At 43.1% G+C, this 6,000-nt stretch overlaps 1 long non-coding RNA gene across 1 annotated transcript in view; it reads left to right on the top strand.

The window, feature by feature from the left end:
• The first annotated feature begins 869 nt into the window (after positions 1-869).
• LOC148093503 (uncharacterized) overlaps positions 870-6,000 on the top strand; it is a 55,023-nt gene continuing 49,892 nt past the window's right edge. Inside the window, exon 1 of the long non-coding RNA XR_015714220.1 lies at positions 870-957. This is a non-coding gene — a long non-coding RNA (uncharacterized LOC148093503). The remainder of the gene's footprint in view (positions 958-6,000) is intronic.

Raw genomic sequence — 6,000 nt, 5'->3', positions numbered from 1 at the left:
CTATATCTCAAGGCAATGGAGTGCATCAAAAGCTGGCAGGGAGTGGCTGTGTATCCCCATGGTGCTTTTTAGCATTAGCTTTTATGCATTGCTGAACAGAACTTACGGTTTAGGCTGTACCGCATGTATTCACAATCTTTCCAAAAGGGCAGCTGTGATCACAGTTGCACGTGATGTGACCTGGGAATAAATCTGGGAAATGATGGATTTAAAGTGGACTTTTAAAATTATTTTTAAAGTGCTTTGTATCCATGTAGTCTCTGTGGAATTTCTATGCAATTAAGTCGGCTGCATCAGTATCATTCGGGATCGTTGGAAGGAAATAGGAACTCTGATGACACAATAGCCACTGTTTGGCAAGGCCAGCAGTAGACTGAGCCATCACTGTTCACTGCTTTCGAGTCTTCCTTATCTTTTCAGGTTTTCCCGTATCAGTCATGGTGGCAATATGGTACCAGGTGGCCTGTGCCACTGGCTGCTGCTTGTAACAAGGGCAACACTGATTCCCTCTCTAGGATGTGATCTAGCTCCCAGGGTTACATGCTGTGGTTCTCATACCAGGGTCAAGTCTAATTCCCTGGTGACTTCAGTAGTCAAAGAACTACAGCCCTACTATGGATTGTCAATGTTAAGGAGCCAGGATTACAGCAAGGACATGTTTACTTTGTCAGTTTTCCATATGGGCGGGCCCAACTGCAAGAAGACTGCCAAGTGTTTACATGGCTACATTCTTCGGTAGTGTAGGTTGTGCCCTTGGTACATGTTAAGCTTTTTTTGCAAATCTAGATGTTGCTAAGGACTTTTACTATTCACGTTGCGCTCACTTCCCTAGATCTCAGAGCTGCTTGGCCTATCCCAGGGTGTGAAGGAGGGAACCCTTTAGCACCGAGAGAACTCCAGTGATCCTTCACGCCCTTGAAAGAGGAAGATGCTCTCTATGTCTTCAGAATAAAGCAGGTACCTTCACTAACGTGTCTTTCAAAACTGCTGCCCTTGAATATAGAATGAAAATTGACTCTTAACGTTTTGGATAAAATGTCACTTAACTAGCTTCCCTTTTGAATAGCCATGATAGCTGAGTGAAATTAATTTCTTGTGCAGACAAGACTTTTAGAAGTATAAGATTTATATATACTGTGGCATATGCTGAAAGAGCTCCTATTCAGTAATACCATATGACTAAATAAAATGGATAACTTTCTTTTAAAATTTTATTTTTTTAATTAAAATTTGATGGATATTATCCTCCCATGGTTCTAATATAAAAGAAAGAAAGCGTACACCAGGACCATTCCCATTCTCTCACTTCCCCTTCCCAGGAACCCATTTCTACTCTCTCAGGCAACCATGTGGACTCCTTTCTTTATCTCCTTCCAGAGCAGTGTTTCTCAACTGTTTTTTCATCATTACTTCACCAAGGAGCCTTTGAAGACATTTCTTTTCTTGAGTATTGCTCCCCCCTTGCATTTTAATATACATTTATACTGTATATCTGTTTTTGCACTATATGTATAACTGTGCTTTATACATAGAAAGGTTAAGATTCCCCCCTAATAATCCACTTTTACCCCTTTGGGGATGATATCATGCCATTGAAAATGCATGTTCTAGAGGGGTTTTATACACATATAAGTAAATACAAATGCATTTTGCTTCCCTCCTTCTACACAAATGGTAGCAAACTATACACACTGCTCCAATCTTTGCTTTTTTAACTCAATAATATCTTATGGTAATATTTCCATAATATTATATTAAAAGTATACCCATCAGTGTAGTCTGAAGATGACAGTGGCGTCATTTGTGGAGACAGAGAGCTTAAATGGAGGGTCTCTTACTCCTCATGTGCACACACACCGGTGCCTTGAAATAGTTGCTTTAAGCCTTGAATTCGGTGGACGGCGGTGATTTCATCTTGGACCCTATCCAGGAAAGTTTATTCCTGGAAGTCCTAGAAGGATTTTGTTACAACATCGTTTTTCACTTACAACATGATTATGCAACTTGTGTGTAATGGAAGGGTAAGACTCCAGGGTATTTGCCTAGCTTGTAAATTATCCCAAACACCTGAGATCTGAAATAAATTTTGTTGAGCCTATAAAGCCAAATTGATGAGAAGTAAGAATGCTAATAAAAAACATACAATGTGACAGGCATCTTGATCCCGAATTAGTTTAGGTTTATGTTCACTGCCCCCAGAAACATTACCAGGCACTGTTAGTAGTAGGTTGACCTGATTTAAAAAGACTGGGCAGATAAAGTTGCCTGTGGGATGGCAGATATTTTTGGACTTCTCAGCGAGATTCCTGGAACCATTCTGTTTTCATCATGACCTGGCTTGACCTCCTCTTTCAATCCTTGAAAAAATAAATACCAACAGGTAGGGTAGGGTAGGAGAGGGGTGAGCCAGCAGGGGCAAGGCAGTGCCTGGCTCCAGATCCACGGCAGCTATCCAAGCACATTAGCATCACCCTTTTAAGACCTGTCCTCCTAGCTTTATCCCATGGCCTCTAAGAAGCTTCAGTTTCCTAATTTACACTAAACAGCAAGAGGAGATGCTGTGGGACACAGCTGCCTAGCACACTCTCACCTCTGACTCAAATATTGCCTTTTCTCCTTGGCAAAAAATTTCATTCTGAAAGCAATTTCTCCTGTCTAAATTTATCATTTTTCTTTCTATGGATGTGTCTTTTGCTGCAACATTTCAATTGTGCCTGTGATTTTCTTTGGCTAGCTAGAGCTAGTGTTTGCCTAGTCCTATGGAGTCTCTTTCTGAGTGTCTAGCAGCCAAAGACAAAAATCTTCCCTCAGATCACTCCTTCTTAGATAAAGGCTCTTCAATGGATGAGAGATTAGGGAACGAGCGTGCTGTAAGCTGTAACTTGAAGTTGGGAGTGGCCTCTTTAACCACAGCTTTCAGCCCTAGAAATCCACAGCTCATGGTAGATCTTATCAGAGGCATGTGGGTAGCAGGATCTACCACAGAGCTTCAAAGTAGGAGGTAGAAAAACTTAATCTTTTTCTGATTTAGTCATTCTTTTTTTTGAGAATGGTCCTTTGGCTGGTTATCCATATGTGGCCTTTCATTTTGCTACAGCTTCCTTGGTGGCAAATGGGAATGAATATGGCTTTTGTGAGCATCACTGTGACATAAAAATGTTCCATGTGCTCTTGTTGGTGTTGGATGCTCTAGAAATATACATCTTAAGTGTAAGTGTGAGGTTATGTGGGGCATTTTGCAGTAATGGTGGGGAAGTCTGTCTATAAATGACCAGATTGAGTTTTAGTCTTTTAACTGTATTGTTTTTGGCTAAGTTAGTCTCTTTGAGACCCATTTTCCTCATATAAGAAATGAATGATTCAGATCTTAGATTTCCAAAGCTCCTACTAGCTCCCAAAGTCTTGTGAATCTTTGGTAAAGCTTTTTATCTAGAGTCCCTTAATGAGAGTTACCCTACTTTTCCAAGACAAAAGCAGGACTTACGAGAAATAAAATAAAAAGGAATCTTTCTAGGGGTATTGGAGGATGTGTATATAGGGCTGGGGTGCAGAAACAAGGACTGTGGACCTCCAGGTCAGTTGTTCTCAAAGTTTAGCATCGCCTGGATGGCCTGTTAAAAAACAGATGCTGGTCCCACTTCCAGAGGCTCTGGTTCAGTAGGTCTGGTGTAATGCCAGAAAATTTTGTTCCTACCAAGTTCCCAGTGATGCTGCTGCTTCTGGGGACCCCCTTTGAGAGCCATTGCTCTAAGTCGTTTTCTCACTTAGAGATGCTGTAGCCTGAAGGTGAGTGTTTTGGTTTGAAAGTGGATTCAAACAGTAGAGAATCAAATGGATAACCTTTACTTTGATTCCAGGCTTGCTGTTGGAGGGAACTGCCACTTGGGACAGGGGCTACTGTCACTTCCCGCTGCTTTTAGGTGCTATAGGAAGGTGGGCAGCTACTCATTTGTCTCTGCCATTCAGAAGACAATGAGGAAATGAAAAACAGCACATGCATTCATTTATTTTTCCATTCAACAAATATTTTACTGAGTTCTTACTATGTTCCACTTACTTTTCTAGAAGCTGGGGAACCTAGTGATGAACAGGACGAAGTCTGTCTATGCACGGGGTTGACCTAGAGTGTGGTGGAGAGAACTCAATTCAAGGAACCCCCTTTGTCCCAAGGGAGACAATTTAGGGATCAGATATTTTTTTATAGCTCACCGACTCTACATCCAGCACCCTAAGGCACAGCTGAAGATGAACTAGAATAATACACCATCCACACACTCGGGAGGGTCAAGGTTGGGTGGGATGGTAAAGCCAAAACATGTGAAGCCACTAGAATGCTCTGTTGTTCCTAAGCACTGTTATGTGGTACTAGTTTAAGGCCAGCAGTTCAGAGGGGAGAAGCACCATGCATGCTGAAGAACTGTTTGGCTTATAGGTTCTGCTCTCTCATCTGTGATGAGCGCCACTTAATGCCTATGATGAGGCCACAGGGCGCTACACCGCTCTGCACCCCGTGGTCTCAGAGCCTGGCCTAGTTCCTGCCCAGATGAACTTCTGGACGTAGTGACTTCTATATCTCAAAATGTGGGGGGTGACAAACACTTGGTCGTTTTCGCCTAAAGCTTCCCATGCTATTCTTGGCACTCTCAACCCTGCTTTCCAGGGACATGTTCAGGTCGCTTCCACTTGGAAGCCCTGCGCGTGCGCTTTGACTTCTGCGGAAATTTCCTGCGACAGCTGTGTTTTGTCGTAGTGCAGCGACATTTCACTAGCATGTTTCTATAAACAAACATTTGAGGTAAAATTACAAAGAGACTATTGAAATACAATACAAAAGCAACCTAAAGTTAACAAATACCAAAGTTGATATCAAACTTATAAAAACAATGGCGCACACAGTAGATAACTATATGTGGAAAGTATGAATAAAATCAATGAGCCAACCAATCCTTACACCATAGCATCTTTTTGTCAGAGGGAAGCTGAAAAGAAGATAGAGTTAAGTTTAAATGTTCTTTCACTGACTCTGGATTTGAATCCATTTTATTTTTGTCACTTTGATATCAGGAAGCGGGTCAATTTTAATGCCTTGACGATCAATAGGGTGGTTGCTTGGGTACCGGTAGGCACTGCCAGGGTGTTGAGCTAAGGGTGGACTTCGTTTTCCCAGTGAAGGCAGTGTGGACAGCAGTGAAGAGCCCGGCTCTGGAATTCAGACCGGGGTTGGTGACAGTCCCACCCTTTGTTCTTAATCAGCAACCATACTGCTTCAAACCCGGGCCTTTAAACAGAGGGCCAAAGTCCAAGGCAGCTGTCTGAGAAAGAATTCATGTCTTAGGGGCCTTAATATAAGGATGTGAGTTTGCTTGTTTAGTTGGCTTATTATGTATGGAAAGGGCAACGGGGTGCAAAACAAGGCACGCAGGGCCTATTGTAGCTCTGACACTATCTGTGTGACTCTCTGAGCATCAGTATCCTTTTCTGTAGATTTGGCAAAAAAACAACAAAAAACAACTGTGTTCATATTTTATATCTCCTTGTAAACAGGGAAGACACGGCTAGAATAAGTAGCCCTCTGGGGGGATCATCTGTTTGGGCAGACAGCATCCTAAGTGGAAACAAACACCCCAGGTTCTCCACCTCACTCCGCCTCCTTCCCCAGCACCGGGTGGGCTAACACACAGCTAGCGGGAGAGGGAGGGAGGAGACAGAGAGGCCTCTCCTGCTGGTGCTCGGTGAATCCACCAAAGCTGGCTCACCCATGGTCTGTTCCTGCTCAGGTCCTTGCCAGCAACACAGAACAAAACAGGACTTCTGTCTCTTTGGAAACATCCTTACAGCTGCAAATAGTTTTCTTCCACCTTTCGTTTCCCTTCCAAGCTGTCTTTGTTGTTCATTTAACCTGATTTCACCTGCATACAGGCGCCACTGGGGAGGAGTGGCGCCCTGGGATTTGCCCTTGTTCTGCAACCCCTAGGGATGTCCGTGCATGTGGGGTCAGGC

The sequence above is a fragment of the Miniopterus natalensis genome, chromosome 3, assembly GCF_054644295.1.
Source record: "Miniopterus natalensis isolate mMinNat1 chromosome 3, mMinNat1.hap1, whole genome shotgun sequence".
Lineage (NCBI taxonomy): Eukaryota > Metazoa > Chordata > Mammalia > Chiroptera > Miniopteridae > Miniopterus > Miniopterus natalensis.
Note: the sequence above shows the minus strand (reverse complement) of the source record. Positions and strands in the feature narration are given on the sequence as shown.